The 20,633-nt window shown below is 34.2% G+C and overlaps 1 long non-coding RNA gene across 1 annotated transcript in view; it reads left to right on the forward strand.

Annotated features, from left to right (window-relative positions):
• LOC132669504 (uncharacterized) overlaps positions 1 to 10,528 on the forward strand; it is a 194,318-nt gene extending 183,790 nt beyond the window's left edge. Inside the window, exons 4-5 of the long non-coding RNA XR_009606126.2 lie at positions 4,939 to 5,019; positions 9,734 to 10,528. This is a non-coding gene — a long non-coding RNA (uncharacterized LOC132669504). The remainder of the gene's footprint in view (positions 1 to 4,938; positions 5,020 to 9,733) is intronic.
• Positions 10,529 to 20,633: the final 10,105 nt, after the last annotated feature.

Raw genomic sequence — 20,633 nt, forward strand, 5'->3', positions numbered from 1 at the left:
TTCTATTTATATTCCCAGAAGGTTAACTTTCAAAATGTATGTGTACTTTGCATTTGGAGAGCTGTCAGATGATTTTTAAGACTAGAAAACAGATTAGATTTTGAGACTGAATTTCCTGTCCCACAGGGAATTTACATTTAAGCAGAAAGTCAATTTTATGTATAAAAAAGTAAAAGGAATTTAAAAATCTCACTTAATTGTTTTGAAAGATAAATAACAGAGATTGCATTAGGAAAACCTTAAGTAGAAAACTAATTCCTTAAAGTTTTAAATATATTTCAAAATGGTCTATGTCTTCTAATTACAATGGGTGTACAATTTAAAATATATGGCTTTAAAATCATGGAAAAAATTCTGAGGCACATATTTTCATAGAAATTCTTGAACTAGTTTGTATGTTTTATGCATGAACACTTGCAGTGGCAAGCCAAAATGACTTATTGGGAAGGGTGCATTTCCCGTAAGCACCTGAGCACTTGGGTGATCTATGCTTTTGGTACAGCACTAGCTTAACTAGATGTGAGAGGGTTAGATATTTTGGGAAGTAGGGTTATTAGCATAATGTGGGTTCTTCTGAAGCAAGGGGAATATAGGTGATCTAAACGCAATCAAGGTCATGAAGCAGCCGCTGATGTTCAAGTCAGCTAACATTTTTTTTTTTTTTTTTTGATTTAGGCCACCTTGATAGAAGGATTTTTTTTTTCCTAAATATATGTAACCATGCTAAGCGCATTACAAGATTATATAAGGAAAGTGATCATTATACCAGCAAATATGTCTTTGTAGAGCCTATCCTGTGAATGTTTGTGATTTTACCCATGTGCAATTAAGATAGCAAATAAGCCAGTTTAAAGAAAAGGCAGATTCACTCTTGCACTATGAAGTCAGTCTTCTTAGTGTATAAAATGTCTAAGTGAGGATCCTTAATGATGGTGAATTAGAGGTGTTGTCCTTTTGAAAAAATTATTTTTCAACGTTTATTTGGTTTTGAGAGACAGAGAGATAGAACATGAGTAGGGGAGGGGCAGAGAGAGAGGGAGACAGAATCTGAAGCAGGCTCCAGGCTCTGAGCTGTCAGCACAGAACCTGAAGTGGGGCTCAAACCCACAGACTGTGAGATCATGACCTGAGCCGAAGTGGGACGCCCAACTCACTGAGCCACCCAGGTGCCCTGAGGTGTTGTCTTTTTTTAAGAGGAGGTTGTGGCAAGATAAGATGGCAACAACATGATTTGTGAACTTTTATTTCTGGAGCTTTTATAGTTAATAAGGAAACCTAATTATAACTCAGCCACAGTAAATTATGACAATATAAAGTTGATGACTGCTAAAACTCAGCAAGTTTGCAGTGTTTTCCGAAGCTATTTCAGGCTACTTTATGAAGGGTGTGAAACAAAGATCAGTCAATCAAATCCAGATGACATTCATTTATAAGTCTTTTGAGAAGACTAAAAATATGGCTAAAATTGTAGTTCAGTTATAAACCTGATTTAGAGAAATTATATAGGCTTGTCTGTTCTTTTTACTCCTTGTCTTCTAGGTCAGACATGGTTTTATGTGTAAGTCCAAAGTTGTAATTTTCCATTGAAAGAATTACATAGAAAATTGCAAATAAAAAAAATCCAGAAAATTCTAGGTTTGCACTTTTCCCTCTGACACTGTCACAAGAAAAATGTACTTTTTTGTCATTACCTTTAGAAAATAGTGCCTGATTCTGTCCCAGGCTTATACAAGAATTAATGATCAACACGGATATTATGTTTGAGGGAGGATTTCAACTGTTCCCTGAAGCCTCTCCTGGGTTTGTAAATAATTGTTTTAGACAAAACTCGGATGTAGACGAATCTAATATATATATTATTTACCTGCAAGATTTAATCTGTAATTGCACACAATTTTATTTCTAGGCCAATATCAATTCTTTTAGATCTCATAGACCTTCTTGACAAAGCATTTCCATTGCTCTATTCTGGACACATTCCAAGGTTTCCACAACTCTCTTAGTAGTGGAGACAGAGACAACACTAGTGATCTTTTTATGAGCAAAGCTGAAAGGAATCTCACTTGTTTTTCCCCCTGCTGCAAACAACTCTGTGAGACTGTCAAGGAGAAAATAAATATTTGTTACTTTTGGTAACGAAAAAGTATGTGTGACTCAGCAACACATGGGGAGCAGATGTGTTGAGTAAGAGCCCACTCCTGTGCATCAGACCTGTCACTGAGTGAGTCTATAAATAGAGAAAAATTAGGGGAGAATAAGCTGCATCCCTGATTCTACTCAATCGCATTGATTGGAAGTGCTAACATTTGGGTTTTGGATATAACAATGATTCTGTCTGTACGGATGACTGGTCAACACATATTTAAGTGAGCCATGCAGCTGGAAAACAACTGTCCCTCAAGCCCCATCACCACACACAAAGACAATCTGAATGATGAGGGTCTTTTGGATATAGAAACACAGAAATTCAATGGTGGATCTCTTGCTTCAGAAATTGATAGATTTGGGGCACCTGGGTGGCTCAGTCGGTTAAGCATCTGAGTCTTGATTTTGGCTCAGGTCTAATCTCAGGGTTGTGAGATAGAGCTTGGGCTCCATGCTGGAAGTGGAGCCTACTTAAGATTTTCTCTCTCCCCTCTCCCTCTGCCCCTCCCCTGGCTCTCACTCACTCTCTCTTAAAAAAATATGAAAAATTAAAAAAAAATTGCTAGATTTGTCTGGCTAAGTTGATCATCTCTGCCTTTTCCATTCTATCAGATGAGAGCATAAATTTTACCTTGCCCATCCTGGACAAACTGGACTTGCTCTGGCACTTTTCACAGAGGTACTGAGCTTCTAGTTGACTAAGTAAATGCTTGAAAAAGACATTTTTACTGGATAGAATTCTGCCCTGTCAAGCTGGCCACCTTTCCCCCCATCCCCACCGGATAAATTGTTCAGTTTGGGAATTGACAGGAAAGCTAGACTTGGATTAATAATAACTCTTAAGAATTTAAATATGTAGAGTTTACAAAGGGGCCATTGCTTAGACAATAAATATCCTTTGTGTAGGATTTGTTGATTCCCTAGAAATAATACACTTGTAGTTTTGCAATATGACTGCTTTCTAGTTCATATTAATACTTCAATTCTTACAGTATGGATTTTTTCATAACACCTGCAATGGGAAGTACCTGCTCCTATCTCTTATAATTTGCTAGATAAATGCTCTATAAACATCAGAAAAAAGGCAAGGCAATTTGATTGATCCCATGACAAAAGCCTACTATCTTATCATCTTGAAGTCTGGGAACCAGGTTTAGTCATCTTTGTATGTTGTAAAACACTACTACATTCTCCAAACATAGTATATATTCGGTGAATTTTTGTCAGACTACATTAATAGTTCTCTCACAGCTAGTCACTATTTGAATGAAATTTTGAAGCCTTCTCCCAAAACCTAACTCAAGAGTGTCTTTCTCTCCCAAGCTATCTCTTGGTCACTTCATGAAGTTTTCATTAGTGTAATAAGGTTCTAAAACAAATTGAGAAACCTATTAAAAAGTATATATTTTTTTGTTTATTTAAGCAGTTTGCCTTAAAATTTACCTTAATAAATTAAAATTTTAACCCTGGGCCTTGATGTCACATAGCATATGTTACTTTATTTCAAAGTTGAAAATAGAAATAGGTAAATGGTCACTAGATTATGATGGGACATACTCACCATCTAAAACCAGTCAGTAACCGAGACATTGCTTTGATATCTGTACTGCGATCAAAAATTGATAAGAAATTTTTCTATGTTGTGGCATTTAGAAAATGCTTATTAACTCTCATTTAGGTAGGAGTCTCATTGAGCTACAGGGCTGCATTTATTAGAGTGGTATTCTTTCCTTTTGCTCCCTACTCCCCACTTTTTCTTTTTTGCTTCATTGCTGGAACCGCTTATTCACTGAAAATTACTAACTCTTTGACCTCTTGTTTGAGGATTCCTTACTGATAGACATGAGAAGGACAGATAATTTTCAGAATGACCTAACTAAACTGCATTGCAAGGAAATCTAGCGGCCAGTCTCTGTCAATGGCAGACACCTGACTTATTATCCTAGGAAAAGGAGTTTTTGCTTCTTAGGCTCATGGACGATAGGCATTTAAAAGCTCTTTATCCAAATGCTGTAAAGTTAAGTTCAATAAACCTTTGAATAAACAATAGTCAGGAATAATTTTATTTTCGTTTTTTCCTGGGGGAAAAAAACTCTTTATAAATGTAAGCTTTCCCTCCTATATTTAACAACCCCCAATTTTTCAGCCCCTTTCTAGTGTCTTGAGTAAACTTCCAATCTCTCATCTCACTTCTTTTTCCTCTTTTTTTCTATTTATCTTAGGCATCAAAGTGTCCTAAAATAAATGTCTTTGCCATAATTTAATGTATTATTTCACTGTCCTTATTTACAAATCCCCTGTTTTTTTACTATATAGAAATAGAGTGTACAAAATAATTACCTATGTGCAAATTAATTATATATAGTGTGAAAACACATTCCACCATAATTATTGCTCGCTGACATAAATAAAATATATGGGCCAAATCAGAAGTTTCACTTGCAATTTTAATGGGTGTTTTATTTTTCTCTTAAGAATAGATACTCTTGTTTTCCTCACTGCTTCATTCTTAACTAAGTTTTATTTCAAGGGCTGATCTATTACTGAACCTTCCTGGCATATATACATGTGCTCTCTTCTACCCTAATATTTTGTAGTATATAATGTATATCATCACCAGTTCCCCATTTGTCATCTGTCTTGTCCCAAACCAAGTCTTGCCCATGTTAAAAATTCTATAACTGCCATCATCTTGGAAATGTCATGACATTCATGGATCAATAAAATCCTTTCCCAGAGAGGATGAGAAATATATGAAAAGAGCTTACTAAATTCAAACGGTTTCTTTTAAAGGTCCGATGGATGAGTAAGAGATTTGTGTGAAGGTGATTTCAGAGAAGGGTTGTTGGATGAGCATCGGGTGACACTGACAAGGTAGGTTGTAGTGGTGGGAATGCAGGGGGAAGAGGGACTTCAATTTGAAATGCTTATAAGATTCCTTCATCCTAGAGATTATTTTCCTTAGAGTACAAGTAAAAGGGTGAAGGAATCAGAACTGCATAGTGTGGAAGCTCCTCAGTGACCATCACGTCTCTGCAGTTTACTAGGCCACACCAAGATATAATGAGGTGCTTTGTATGCACTGTGTGTAAGAGAGAAAATCAGTTCACCAAATGTTTTTTTTTTTTTTTTTCCCTTTGGTGATGACTTACAGTCAGGGGGGAAGCTTTGTGAATTTGAGGGAACATAAGGATGCTGGAAGGAGCATTGTGTGTCCAGGGAATCGGATAGAAAACAAAAAAGGATTTTGATGTCCGTGCCCTCAATGTCACCCTAGAGCAAATAAGGAAAGGGAAGAATTGTGTGATAAAGGCTGTGACATCAGAAAAATGAGCAAAGTAATTTTGCAGTTATAGTTAGAAAATCATTAAAGTCTGATGTTTAATAGGTACCTGAAATGAAGAAGGTAAGCAGAATGTCAAGGTCCTTTTAAAGAGCTTAAAGATTACAAAACAAATCAAAGGTTCTGGCAGCTTCTCAGACACTTGCAAGCTGGAGAATTCACAGAGCAACAAGGTGCATGGGGTTTCTCTTTTTTTCCTTTCCTTGAACAAAAGCAAATTTGAACAAAAAGGGTACAGTGTATGTAGCAGCAATGCTGCCTGATGATGTACATGATGAGACATTTAAATTTTACCCATTTTCTGAAATCTATTATTGCTTCCTATGGATTTAAATAGGAATAATTTAGATAGATATGCTTTTCAAAGTATTTTTAAAAAGTCAAGGTCAACCAAAAACATAAGACAGTCCTAAAATTCAACAGGATTCTCTCCAAGAAATAAGATTAATACTCTATAATTATGTTCCAAAGATTATAAAACACATGGTCTTTTACTAACATATTATTAAAAAAATTTTTAATGTTTATTTTTGAGAGAGAGAGAGAGAGAGCGAGCACACATGCTAGTGGGGCAGGGGCAGAGATAGAGGGAGACACAGAATCTGAAGCAGCTCCAGACTCAGAGCTATCAGCCCAGAGCCCTGTGCAAGTCTCAAACTCGTGAACCACAAAATCATTACCTGAGCCAAAGTAGGACGCTCTACTGACCAACCCCACCCAGGCACCCCTCTTACTAATATATTATTGATTCGTGATGTATTGACAAATTAATTTCCAGAGGGATGGAAGAAATTAGAAAATTAGTAATTGGATTAAAGTTAACTTTTAATTTTTCAAGGTAACATAAATATAGAGATTTTGTTTTTCCGTTTTCCATTGAGTGGAAAGAGAGGAATGAAATTATGCTTAATTCTAATTTTAAGACAAAGCTGATAAGAGCTACAAATTCATGTCTGTAGGGCTTTACTTAAAATTAATTCATTTCATAAACTATACTAATATCATTTTCAGGTACTGTACTTGAGTTGTGTGAATTTCCGAGGTAGAAAAACAAGTCTAATTACAGAACAGAAAGGTGTCTTGGACCAGATGTCATTGGATCCATTATAAAAGATGAAGATAAATACTATACGATCTTACTTTTCTGTGGAATCTAAAAAAAAAAAAAAAAGATAGAAATTTTTCTAAGTCTGAGGTGGCCATTTTCAGATTTTCGAATGAGAGTGATATGATTGAATTTTACAATGTCAATTGAATTTGCCAGTAGGGTTGTACAATAATTTGGAATGGGAGAGACTGAGACATGGAGGATGGTTAAAAGGCATAAGCCTAGGTGGTCATGGGAGGAAAGGGAATAACATTGGCTAGTGTTAGGAGGAGTGTTAGGAGAAGTGTTAGCAAAGTATAGGGGGCTCAGGAACAATTTTGACTTGAGTAGTTTGTTTGCTGTAGCAAAAAGAAAATTCAGAGGACAATGGGAGATCATATTTAAAAGTTAGGTTAGTCTTGAATGATGTGCTACCAACTTTGAAATTCACTTACTAGAAAGTTGAAGTTGGATTATTGAAGAGTTTTCAGTAGGTGAATGACATGATTAATTAATGGGTTTGTTGTCATGGAATATGGTTGCTAAAATACCATTAAAATGTGTACTGACTACAAAAAGCACATCCAAAACACATTAGTATATTAATGAAATTGACTCACCTGAGGGTGTAGGATTTCTTTATTATTGCTCTGTTACTACAGAACTGAACATCAACTTTGTGTCTATTACATGTATCTGTATATGAACATTTATGTATCAGTCCTGAATTTCAAAAGATATTATTGAAAATGAGATCTATAGGCATGTGATTAGTGTGCAGATATTACTTCCTTTTCCAGTTGTCATTTATGACTCCATATTTTAATTTTCCATCCATTTCAAGGTATCATGTGATTTTTAATTGCTATACACCAGATCCTCTTACAGACAGTCTTGCACACAAAGTTTGTAGTCTTTAACTACATTCTATCTGGAACCAGATGTTTTAGACATTATTCTGTGTGGACAGATTATATACATGTTAGACTTGCTTCAAAGTTAATTGGTGTCATCCTGTGCCAAATACTTGTTGTGGGTAAATTTGAGCCTACTACTATTTTTTAAAATAATCAAGTAAAGCATTTAGGAAATATAATCAAAATGCCAAAAATATGTATTTGTATTCTGGCAATTTTGTCCTTTTACACATATATCATTTGTGTCAAAGCTCTGAGTCACAACCATTGTCCTCAAATTTTACTGAATGTTTTTGTTCATCTTTGTCAGATGTGCCTTCCTTGAACTACATGAAAGCTACACTCTTCAATATGATGAATTGTGGATAGGTTTTATTATACAAAGGAAGACCCAACAATTCTTAAACTTGAGAATCTTTAGTGACAAGAATTATCTTTCACTTATATAGGAACATATGCTATTGACCAACATCAGTAGGCTTGGCATTTGAGTCCTTGTGGTAAGAGCAGTGATGACTTTACAACTTTAAAAGAACTCCTAAATCCAAATGTTGTAAATATTTTCCAACAATTTCAAAAGTATAAAGAATAATGCGATAAAAAACTTAACATGAAGTTTGTCAAATCTTAACATCAATAACGCTTACATTGGCTGTCATGTGAAATAAATAAAAGATGTGGAGATAGTGGGTCTTTTTTCTCCTTATGACCTGCTGTTTTTTGCTGTTTTTTTTTGTGATGTCCCTCAGCATATGTATGCATTGTTTGGATGGCAGCCAGTGAGCCCAGAAGAATTTGAGATCAGATTTTGGAGCTCACTTTTCTGTGGTTCCTTCTCTGGGAATTTGCTCCTCAAGTTGCAGTCAGTTTGGTTGTCTCAAACTCCAACCTATTTTCCTTCTCCCTTAGAGATCACTGCTTTCTGATAAGGTGTTTTCTACCGAGTGAATTGGAGTATATCTTCGGGAAAAAATTTGGAATAAATGTTGACCTCCTGTAATGCCTATCTTCGGTCAATGATAATGGCCTCTCCATTTCTTGCTCATAGGGATTCTTCAATGCTTTTGAAAAGCAATATCTTACATATCATATAGCTTTTACAAGTTTGGTGGGAGATCTATTCTAATACTATCTAGTGTATAAGGACCAAAATTCAATGTCAAATAGCATCTCTTTTAAGGTTATGGTTTCTGATTGCTTGTTACTAGTTTATGGGAATTCAATATATGAAAATGTTCATGAGTTAATGATTTGTAGGAAAAATGAAGAGCTTTCTCATTAGTTCTAATATTTTGCCTTTATATCCTTTTGTGTTTTCTTATGTAGCCAATTTTTTTTTCCGTAAATGATGGCAGTGTTCTGGTTCATTTATAGTCCTTTTGCTTGAAATTTATTTTTCTTTCTTACAATTTTGCTAGGACATCTCTTTCAGTGTTGAATAGATGATACTATACTGGGCTTCTTTTCCACCTTATTTCTGATTTTAAACATTATTTTCTTAAGTTTATTTATTTATTTTGAGAGAGAGGGGGAGTGGAGAGAAAGGTCAAGCAGGGGAGGGGTAGAGAGTGAGGGAGAGAGAGAGAGAATCCCAAGCAGGCTCCTCACTGTCAGCAAGGAGCCCTATGCGGGGCTAGATCTCATGAACTGTGAGATCATGACCTGAGCTGAAATCAAGAGTCGGATGTTTATGAACTGAGCCACCCAGGTGCCCCCTTATTTCTGATTTTAAAAAGAGTGCTTATAACGTTTAGAATGATTATATCTCTTTGCTTTTCAAGAGTAGTTATTATTACTGGGTACTTACTAGTAATGCTTCTTTTAACTTTTGAGAAGTCTCCAAGGACTTCTACCTCTGGGAAGGATATAGCAAATTATAATGGCAGGCCAATGGTCTCCACAACTAGAAAAAAATTGGAGAAATTGAAAGAATCCTATTTTTAAGATATTATTGGGCTTTGAAAACAGTTAAGATAAAGTGAAATTATAGAGAGTAGAGCACCTTTCCAGGGTGAAATGATGATCGCTAGCCATTGTTTTCTCTATGTCAATTTGGGAATATTGAAAGTGAATGAGGTTTGTACTTAGACTGGTCAGGGAGCCTCTACTAGAGGGAAGAAAAATCGGGAAAAAATCAGGAAAGCTTTTAGATATCAAATACGGCTGGAACAACAATTGGAAATTTAAGAGGCCTTAGGTACACAACAAGTTTTAACAAATGTATGTTTTCTGGATTTTTAGGATGCACAGGGAATAGAGGAATCAAGCCAAAAGGTGGAGTGAAATCTTTTGCATTAGCTATTGAGCAACATGACCTGTTAGGAAAGTGAGTGGACTCAAGTACGTTGCTGGATTCATGCTCATTACATCTACCAGATTTTGAAACTTTGTGGGGAACATGCATTTTGTAAACTGTCAGAGAGCTCAATCATCTGCGTTGTTTTACGATGAAAGAAACAAATACCCAACAATCTCTGTCAAAACATGAGAAGGTCACACCAGAAGAATGGGATGAATCAGAAGTAGACTCATTATCATTAAATCTTCAATCACTGAGCTTGTACCAGCTCAGTTTCTTGATTACATTGCTATAATCAACTCCTGATACCACCTTACAAAAGCCGAAGGAACTCTTCCTGATGGAAGATAATATTATCTACTGCCATTATAATTCTTTTGTGGGTCATGTCTGGAAAATAATAGAGTATTACTAGGCATTCAAGGAGGAAAGAAGACATATTGATAATAAAAACAAAGCACACACTAGAAGCAGACCTATATATGATCCAGATATTGGAGCTGGCAGACAAGAATTGTGACTGAAATATCAAAAATTAAGAAATATATGAGGAAAAAAATCAATAAAAATATATAACTTCAGTAAAATAGAAATCTATACAAATAATAAAATGGAAAGTCCATAGCTGGAAAATATTACATAGAACTAAAGAATTCAGAAGATGAATTTAATAACAGATTGTACAAAGCAGAACGCAGGATGAGATAATTCAAAAATAGGTCAGTAGAAAATACTAGTTGCAGAGAGAAAAAATAAAAAGTAAAATTAAAAAATAAAACATTATGAGACACATGGGGATACTAAAAAGTCTTAATATAATTATAATTGGAATCCAAGAAAGAGATGGGAAAACATGTATCAGAGGCAAAATTCAGAGAGCAAATAATTGACAATTTTCAAGATTTGAACAAGATACAAATTCAGCCATTCAAAAAGCTTACCAAGTCTCAGGCAGGATAAATATAAAAAAATACACTAAGCACATTATAGTAAAACTGTTAAGAATAAAAGGCAAAAAAAAAAAAAGGAGAAGCATTCAAATAATAAAAAGTAAAAAAGAACACATTGCTTTTAAAGGAATATCAGAATGATAGTTGACTTTTAGAAGAAATGATGAAAGCCAGAAAAAATTAGATGATATTTCTAGAAAATAACTGTCAGCTAAGGTTTCTATATCCAAAAATATGTTCTTTAAAAAATTAGAGTAAAATACATTTTGAGAAGCTTGTATGTAGAACTAAAGTTTGACCAAAATAACATAAAAGGCAAGAGAGATAACTGTCTTTTGAAGTTCAATGCTTCCAGATGGTATCAAGAAAGTAGTAAGAATAAATATTTTGTTAGTTTGTAATAACTCAGTGATGCTTGTTCTAATATCTACCATAACCACTACAAGAATAGTAAAAGAATGAATAATCTATATGTTATTTCAAAACACAAAAGAACTAATAATTTTTTTTCTTTTATCCAGAGGTTAAGAAAGAGAAAGTACATGAAGCAGATGGACTAAATAGAAAAAAAATAGTGATAGGGTAGATCTAAACCAAACTGTACTTACATTTTATGTAATTGAATAAATATTGTAAGTAAAGATCATTTTGTTTGGATTTAAAAAAACCTATATTTTTCTTATGAGATAAACACTTCAAATATAAGGACACAGAGAGGTTAAAAATCAATTAATGAAAATAAATATATTGTATGATACAAATTCTAAACAAAAGTAAGCTTGTTTAGCTATACTGATGTTAGAATAAACTTTAAGGCAAGAAATATTAAAAGTAAGAAGAGATACTTCATAATTAAGGGGCTAATCCAATATAATATATCATAATTTTAAATCTGCATACGACCAAAATCATAGCTTGAAAACATACAAAGTAGAAATTTGCAAAACTAAAAATAAAAAGAAACAAATCCACTATTATAGTGGAAGATGTTAATACACCTCTGTCAGTGACTAATACACAGACCAAAATATTTAAGCATATATGAGATTAGAGTTTATAGTTAACAATATGTCCTAATTGGGACACACTCTCACACACACACACACGCACACACACACACACACACACACGATGACAGAATTCACAATTGTTTTATAATCTTATACATTTACCTAAATTGTCCATTTGCTGGCACGAAGTTGTTCAACACAGCTGAAAAGATTGAGGTAATACAGATTATATTCTATGATCATGATGTTATTAAACTAGAACAAATGACAAAAATATAACTAGAAAAATTCCCTGGACAGAATAACATATATTTGTAAGTAATCCATGAGTCAAAGAAGAACTCAAGTCCAAAATTATAAGTTATTTTAAACTGAATATGAATGATGATGCAGTGTTCAATATGAATGATGATGCAGTGTATTAAATCTTATGAAATGTAGATAAAACAGAGATCAGAGGCAAATTTACTACCTTATAGGTAGGAAAGCATTAGCACCTCAAAATTAAAGAAAGTAAAATGGAAGAAGTAATAAATATAAGAGCTGAGGACAATAAAAGAAAAAACAAATGTGCAATAAAGAAAATATAGACAAAAGCTAATCTTTGAAAAAGTTAATAAAACTGATCTAAGCCTATCAAGACTACTTATGAAAAAAAGTGTAAAACATAAATTACCAACCTGAAGAATTAAAGGGGATATACCCCAATTCTTACTGACATAAGAAAGACAATAAAATATTATGAATAACTACACCAATAAATTTGACCATTATAAATTTCTAAAAGAAGAAATAAAACCATGTCTGTATAGTCTGAAAACTATGAAAGAATAGTATCTGTTATTAAAAATCTCACATTTTCAGGACTAAATGACTTTCTTTTATCTATTTAAAGAAAGAAATAACACCCATTCTGTACAAATTCAGAGTAGAACAAGATTGAGACCATAATAACTTGACTTGAAGTGTGACAGATTGTGAGATGAAAATTTTTGGACCGTCACCTCTCATAAATATAGACACATAGACTTATTTGAAGAAGACGTGATTGTGTATAGTGAAATTCCTAAATACTCCATAGTCAAACTATTATAAGTGAATTTATCAAGTTTTTTCAATATGTCAATATAAAAAACAACTGTTTTTCTTTCTATATTCCAGCAACAAATAGAAAATAAAAATTCAAAATTGTAGTAATTACTGTGACATAAAAACTTCTACATACCTAAAAATTTATATAATAACAATAAGCAAGAATTTTACATTGAAAACCATGAAATGTTAATTGAGAAAAAAATTTAATGCCTAAGTAAATAAAGGATATACCATGTTCACATAATTGGAAGACTCATTATTGTAAAGAGTTTTAATTCTACCATAAATTCATCTAGATTCAGTACAATCCCTATTTTTGAAGAAATTGACAAACATAATAAAATTTACATGCAAATACAAATAGAAAAAGTAACCGCTGAAAACTTCAAAAGGAATAATAAAATTGTAGGACTTACACTAGGATATATAAAAACGTATTTTATTTTTTTATATAAATACATTTTAAAGCTTTAATTTTAAAAGTATGTTATAAGCAAAATATTAAGAAAAATATATTATGAAATAGAGTGCCTAGAATCAGGCCTGTTCATATACAATCACCTGATTTATGACAATATTAATTTTTAGGCTTATTGGTTATATGATAGTCTTTTTTTTTTTTTTCCATTCCACCATGTAAGTTTATTTTTTTTTTCTTATCACTCTGAAATTTTTATTCTTTCTCTTTTTTTTTTTTTTTATTTTTTAATATATGAAATTTACTGTCAAATTGGTTTCCATATATACACAATGGAATACTACGTGGCAATGAGAAAAAATGAAATATGGCCTTTTGTAGCAACATGGATGGAACTGGAGAGTGTGATGCTAAGTGAAATAAGCCATACAGAGAAAGACAGATACTATATGGTTTCACTCTTATGTGGATCCTGAGAAACATAACAGAAACCTATGATAGTCTTTTTAATAAGTGACGCTATGTCAGTCAGTACCTATATAGGAAAAAATCCATCTTGGTATATCTTTGCCTCACCCTAGACACAAAAATTAGTTATCAATATATTGCTGATATAAATGCAATCAGTAAAACACTGACACATTTAGAGGAAAATATAGAACTCTTTTGTGGTCTTACTGTAAACAAAATTTTTTTTTCAGAAAGACACAAAAAGCATTAACTATTAAAAAAATCGATAAACTGTAAAATGTAATAATTAAGAACTGCTATTGACTGAAAAATACCATTAGGAGAGTTCCAAAGCAACCCATATAGTGGGAGAATTTATTAGCCATAGGATATATGACATATGTCTCCAAAAAGTATTTTTAAAATTTAAAATTTTTTAAATTTAAAACTACAGCAATAAAAAGACAAAAAGCCCCACTTGAAAAATGGGGAAAAGGCTTGAAGAGATATTATATAAATGAGAATATCCATGTGAAGATTAATTTTGTGACTTCAGTATTTATCCAGGGAATGCAACATAAAACTCCTACCTATAACCATGGGGCAAATTGTTAAAAACTATCAAGTATTGGAGAAGAACTGGGCAATGGGAACTCTCATACTTTGCTAATGAAAATGTACATTAGAGCATTGCTTTAAAAAACTGCTTGGCTGTATCTGCTAAAGTTCAGTGTGTCCATACGTTATGGTTCAGCTATTCCTCCTTGGGATACAGAGGAATGTATGAAGACATGCAAATAGGTAATTGCCTTAAGTTGTGCCCTGTCGTGTTTATATCATCATCAATAATGATTTTTGAAAAAATCTGTAATAAGTGTTCATTAACAGGAGACTGACAAGTATATGCTGCTGCAGTTACACACTAGAACACTATATAACAATCAGTAATAATGCAAGGACTTTACACACAACGTGAAAAGTTCCTATTTGATCAATCTGGTCACCTTTTAAGTTAAATTTCAGATTATATTTGATGTCACTTGCAGGTTAATTATAGATGGCTCCTATCAGATTCATTCCAATTTGTTACCAATTTTTAAAATATGGGTGATATGTTAAATTTTTAAATCATTTTTATTGCACTGTAAGATACATAGAAAAAAGCACATAAATCATAGGTCTACAGCCTATAACTTCTACATAGTTAAAACATCTATGGAATCAACCCCCAAATCAAGACGCTTAACACTGCCACGGCTCGAGGAGCTCCTCGACTCATGCCCTTTTTCTTTTACTACCCACTACCCACACCTGCCAAGAATAACTGATATTCTCACTTCTAACACTGTAGGCTGGTTTGGCTATTTGGTGAATGCATATAAGTGGCATGACACCATATTTATTGACTTATGACTTCTTTTAGTCAATATTATGTCTACATGTTGTTTTATGTATCGGTGGTTGTATCTATGTGGTAAATTAAAATCATATTTTTCATAACACCTATCTCTGAATTCCTAGGATACTCTTAATTCAGTTGTGATGAACTTTTTTATACATGGAAAGAATAAGTTTTCTAATTTTAAGAATCCTTTAATTTTTCTTAAGAAATAATCTCTTCCTATATTCTTTCTCATTTTGCCCTTAAGTGACTTTCATATTAATGTAATGTCCATTACCTAAAGTGAATGCTCTCTTATTTGAGTCTCAAGGACATACTTTTTAAGGGAGAGATTACTTGTTAATTTGTGGTTTTAGAGAGCTTATATAAATTATCTCAGACAGTAACATTTTGAGTGTGTGTGTGTGTGTGTGTGTGTGTGATCAGTGTAGACTGGTGATTCCAGTGATTCTTAATTGGGGAGCCATTTTCCCCCAAGAGAACATTAAGGCAATGTCTGGAGACATAATTGTCACAACTCTGAGGGTGCTGCAGGCATCTAGTGGATAGAGACCAACTATGCTGCTAAATATCCTGCAATGTACAGGCAGCCTCTGGCAATGAATAATTACATCAATAGTACTAAGAATGAGAAACACTGGTATAGACTAACTGGTTACTTTAAGGGTTGTAAGTCTTTTGCTGAGCCATGTTTGCCAGAAATGAATTTTTCTAGAAATGTAACCCTTTTTATTAAATGTTCGTATTCATTGGCTAACTTTGTTCTTAGTTTTCCTTTACTATTTTTAATCTCTTCTATAATTAAAGCTCTGTTTGCTACTTATTGTTAATATTATGTTTGTGGGTGTTTGCATTGGCTTTTGCCTTGTGCCAGTGGTACGTTAGTCAAACTGGTGCTTTTATATTAACTTTACAGCTAAAGATTTGTGGGGCCATACAGTTTGATAGTTTGATTTAGAACTTCAGATTCATGTTAGGCTCAGGCCTATTTTGAATTCTCAGAAACGGCTCTTTATTCATCCAAAGATAAGTTTACTTGTGGTCTCTCATTACCTATATGTATGTGTGTTTATATATGTATCTCCAATCTTTTACTGAGGGCACACTCTCAGCTTTATGAGGGAGTCTTGGTGATAATTCCTTATCTGGCTCAGACACAAAGCATTATCTTCACCTGAGCATTAAAATCCACGATCCTTTGTTGTTAAGGAAAGGAATGAACTATTCTCCACAGCCCAGCCAAATTATCAGCTCATGTATCTCTTCCCTTCCTTTTAGCTTCCTTTTCCAATTTTGGTTCCTGAAAGTTTCTTATAAGTATAATTAAATATTTTCCAGGTGGTTAAAAGTGTGCTTTAGAATGTTATCCTACATTTCTAGCTGTTTGGGATCAGGTGGATTTTCAAATTACTTAGATCATCATATTGCTGGAAACAGGAGTCATTCCATTATTTAAAATAAATAGCATTTTTGCAAGTTGCTTGAAATAACTTTCTCATAATCTTGACTGAATGTATATGTCACTTGCCACTTCAAGAGAATTCCTTGATTTAACAGGGTATAGCTACAATAATGAAATAAAGAGAATAACATCTATGGTATATTTTTTGGGTAGAAATAGTTTGGTCAGTGTTCTAGGACAAAAACGTCATTGCTAGGGGGTGCCTGGCTGTCTCGGTCCGTTAAACATCTGACTTCAGCTGGCTCATGTTCTCATGGTTCCTGGGTTCCAGCCTCACTTTGGGCTCTGTGCTGACAGCTCAGAGCCTGGAGCCTGCTTCGGATTCTGTGTCTCCCTCTATCCCTGCCCTCCCCCACTCATGCTCTGTATCTCTCTCTCTCTCTCTCTCTCTCTCTCTCTCAAAAAATAAATAAACGCTAAAAAAATTTTTTTAAAAAAAGGTCTTTGCTAGGCCTTATTCTCTTATGTCAAATCAAGAATATATGTAAGATATCTGATGTTGAGACATTTCTTTTCTTTCTTTTTCTTTTTCTTTCTCTCTTTCTTTCTTTCTTTCTTTCTTTCTTTCTTTCTTTCTTTCTTTCTTAATGCTTCTGGAGAAGTTCCCATTATAATAGGCAACTCCCTCCTCCTCATGAATTCCTGTTAGTCCTGGAAAATACAAACAATGCTAGATTTACTGTTTAATCATTAATTTAAAAAATGGAGTCTTTGTAAGAGTTAAGATTTTTCAGTTATCAGCAACTGAGAATTGCTAACTTAATTATAAATGTATGAATTTAATAAACAGTTACTGATTTACTAGAATAAAGGAAAAACCTGAAGAAGCGGGCTTGGTAAAATCAAGAACTATGGCAGTTTTAGGCATTTAGGTTTTAGGAATTATTGTATACTTTCTTCAGAACTCCCAGGATGAAACAGCTCCAACTCTTTTCAATCTTTGTCACTCAGGTTGATTGAAATTCTTTGGAGAGAAAATCAGATTGACCCACCTTTGGTCTTGTGCCCATCTCTTATCTGGTAGAAACAGAGAATCTTTACGGAAAGTCTCACAAGGACTCACAAAGGGAAAGCTTGGTTTTTGTACCTATTAGATACAGTAGCATGCCTCCACACAACAAACAACCACAGAATCTCATTGTCATATAACAATAAACAATTATTTCTATTCATGTCTCAGTGGGTTGGCTGTGGTTTGGCTGATGTTGGCTGGGCTTATCTGTACTTGGCTCTAGGATGGATGTTTTAGCTCTGCTCCACATTTTTCTTATTTTTCTGGGACTTGTGCATGGCATAGGGACATCTGTTTTTCATGGCAATGGCTGAAGGAGACAGAGGACACTGATATAAGTGTATTTGAAGCCAATGTGTCATATCTTCTAACATTCTGCTGACCAAGGCAAGTAACCTAGCCAACCTTGCATCAGTGAGGTGGGAACTCACTATTGAAAGAACTGCCAAGGGTAAGAATACAAGTTGGGGCTGGGGGAGGGATATTGAGAACAAAAATACAATCTACTCCTGCTGTCTAAAGGGTAATTTGGGTGCTTTAGCAAAAGATTGGCAAAAAGATACGAGACTGGGAAAAATTTCGTATGTAAACCACAATGTCTAAGATGTCACTCAAAAAGTATACTGCATAAAGAAGTGAATAACTTCTTTTATGCAAGAAGAGAAACTTGGACAACTAATTTTTATTAACTATATTTTAGAAAAGGAAAAGTTTATTTCTTTTAAATCATGCATAATTTAATTTTGTAACCTAATCAGGCTCCAGTTTAGTCTCTTGGTAAGAAATCTGGTAAAATAATTTTCAAAGGTCACAGATAGGGCTGAATCTAGAGACCATCATGATACTTTCTCCCTTGTTTTACCCAAATACACTTCTTTCCTTTGAAAACATTTATGTCTAATAAATCAGATTAATATGTACATGATTTCAATCATAATGGAGGAAAGAAATGTTATGTATTTTGGGGAGCTCTGAGGTACAATCCTGAAGTCTCTTCCCACTGACTTTATTCACCAATCCTCCACTGTGCTTTAGTTTCCTGACTCATAATGGTAGACGTAAAAAACACAGGGCCATTATAAAGAAACTACAGGTGAAAAGATGACAGATTGCATTTAAGGTAATATGTGAAGACATACCCCTAAAGTGAAGTATTTTCAAGGGTTCTGTCCTTAGGTAAGGTCAAGGGAATGAATTTAAGAGTTTAGGAGGAGGAAGTAAGATGTAGGAAAGCATCAAAGTACTTATCTCTTCAAGAAGAAAGCAAAAGTCTCAAAAGCACCCTTTTTAAATTTACTTGGATGATGTCTTAATTGTCTGGACGCTGTACACTTGAGGTCTGTTACTCTTCTTGGAATTTTTCTATGTTGAGCATATTGTCCACCCAACATCTGCTTGCATTCCCATAGTGACATGGCTCTTCTTAAATATTTCTTAGGTTTCTTCTCTGTTTAGTTTTCTAATATCTGGGATCTGGACCTAATATCCAGGATAGTGTCTAGCACACTATGTGTGTGCTTTAAATTTTAGAGAAAGAAGGAAAGCAAAAAAAGAAAGTCTTCATTGTCAGTGTATCCTGAAGGGAAAACATTCTATCAGTGCCCATCTGTGGAGAACCTGGATTTTCCCAGGAGTACACATTATACCATTAGACGATAAGGACTTGGCAGTAGATTTCCACTTTAGAGATCCAGAGTTCCTGTTTGTTGTGCCTGTCTCCTCTTGGGCTTGTCTGCCTCTTCGTTCTTCTAAGCGTGACAGTGATATCAGCTGAATTTCATTCCAACTCTCCTCCTGAAATTGGAAAGCTTTGAATTTCCCCCTTGGCTGCAAGGATCAAGTTTAAATGCTCTTTCAGCCTCTTGCTGCTTAGGGAGCCTACAGGATATATTCTGTCTTTGCCATGGAGAACAGGCCTCTCAAGCATGTGGTGGAAAACCTAAGGGGGTTGCTTGTATACCGGAATTGGCCAGTGTAGTGAGCAGCTTGCTTCAGCCCTTATTGCAAACATGTTAATTCAGGCTTAGTCATGCTAAAACCTTGAAGGCCTGCCCTTTAAAAGTTAAATCTGTTCTTTCACACAATTATTGGCAGAATATAAATTATACTAAGGTCCTAACTAAAGCTTTACCACAGCTGTGAGAATAGTTAAACACAAATCAGCTAGCTTAGCCTGAAAAACTGCCTGTGGCATGGGGGAAGTAGAACTTTGGTCACATGTGTTTTGCTTTTCAGTGTATCAAATTGCTGTCATGGCAAAGGACTGTTTCCTGAATAATATTTCAGAGGTCTGGGCTACTGACCTTTTGGAGTGATCCACCTGCAAATTGGCTTATCAGAGAGATTTCGGGGGCCCAAAGCTGTATTTTAAAATGATCCAGGGTTATTAGTATGTTTGAATACTTCTTGTTTGGGTCTTCTCCTATGTTTGAATTGGCATTAACAATCTAACAATATATTAAACTTAACCATACGAAATTGACATTCAACCAGTTTTGGTCTATAAAAATGGCAGTTTCACCATAGTTCAGCCTAATAGCTTTGATTTATAAAGTCATGTAAATAATTCTTATTATAGTGTTTTAGATATTTTAATCACTAAAATATCAATCAGTTGATGAATATGAACAGTGGGGAAATTGTCTCATTTTGAATTCTCTTTTTGAGACCATAGAGCTTTGGGGCACAGTTTCGTTTTGATTGATGTAGTTCTTCAGAAAGGAAAGGAGTCTTCATGCTCTCTCTTTTTTTTCCCTTTCTTTCTCTTTCTTTCTCTCTCTCTCTTTCTTTCTCTCCCTCTTTCTTTCTCTCTCTCCCTCTTTCTCTCTCTCTTTCTTTCTTTTCCTTCCTTCCTTCCTTCCTTCCTTCCTTCCTTCCTTCCTTCCTTCCAAGGCAGATATCCTGATGGTTAGGGACTCCCTGTTTTTTCCCTTTTTCTGGCTTCTTTCTTTCAAGAAAAGTCCTCACTTTGTTCTCTCTACTTAGTTGATAGTTTGCATTAGATGAGAAAAAAAAATCTTCAGAGTTTTACTTAGAGTTATGA

This window comes from Panthera onca, chromosome B3 (genome assembly GCF_046562875.1).
Source record: "Panthera onca isolate mPanOnc1 chromosome B3, mPanOnc1 haplotype 2, whole genome shotgun sequence".
NCBI classification, from domain to species: Eukaryota; Metazoa; Chordata; class Mammalia; order Carnivora; family Felidae; genus Panthera; species Panthera onca.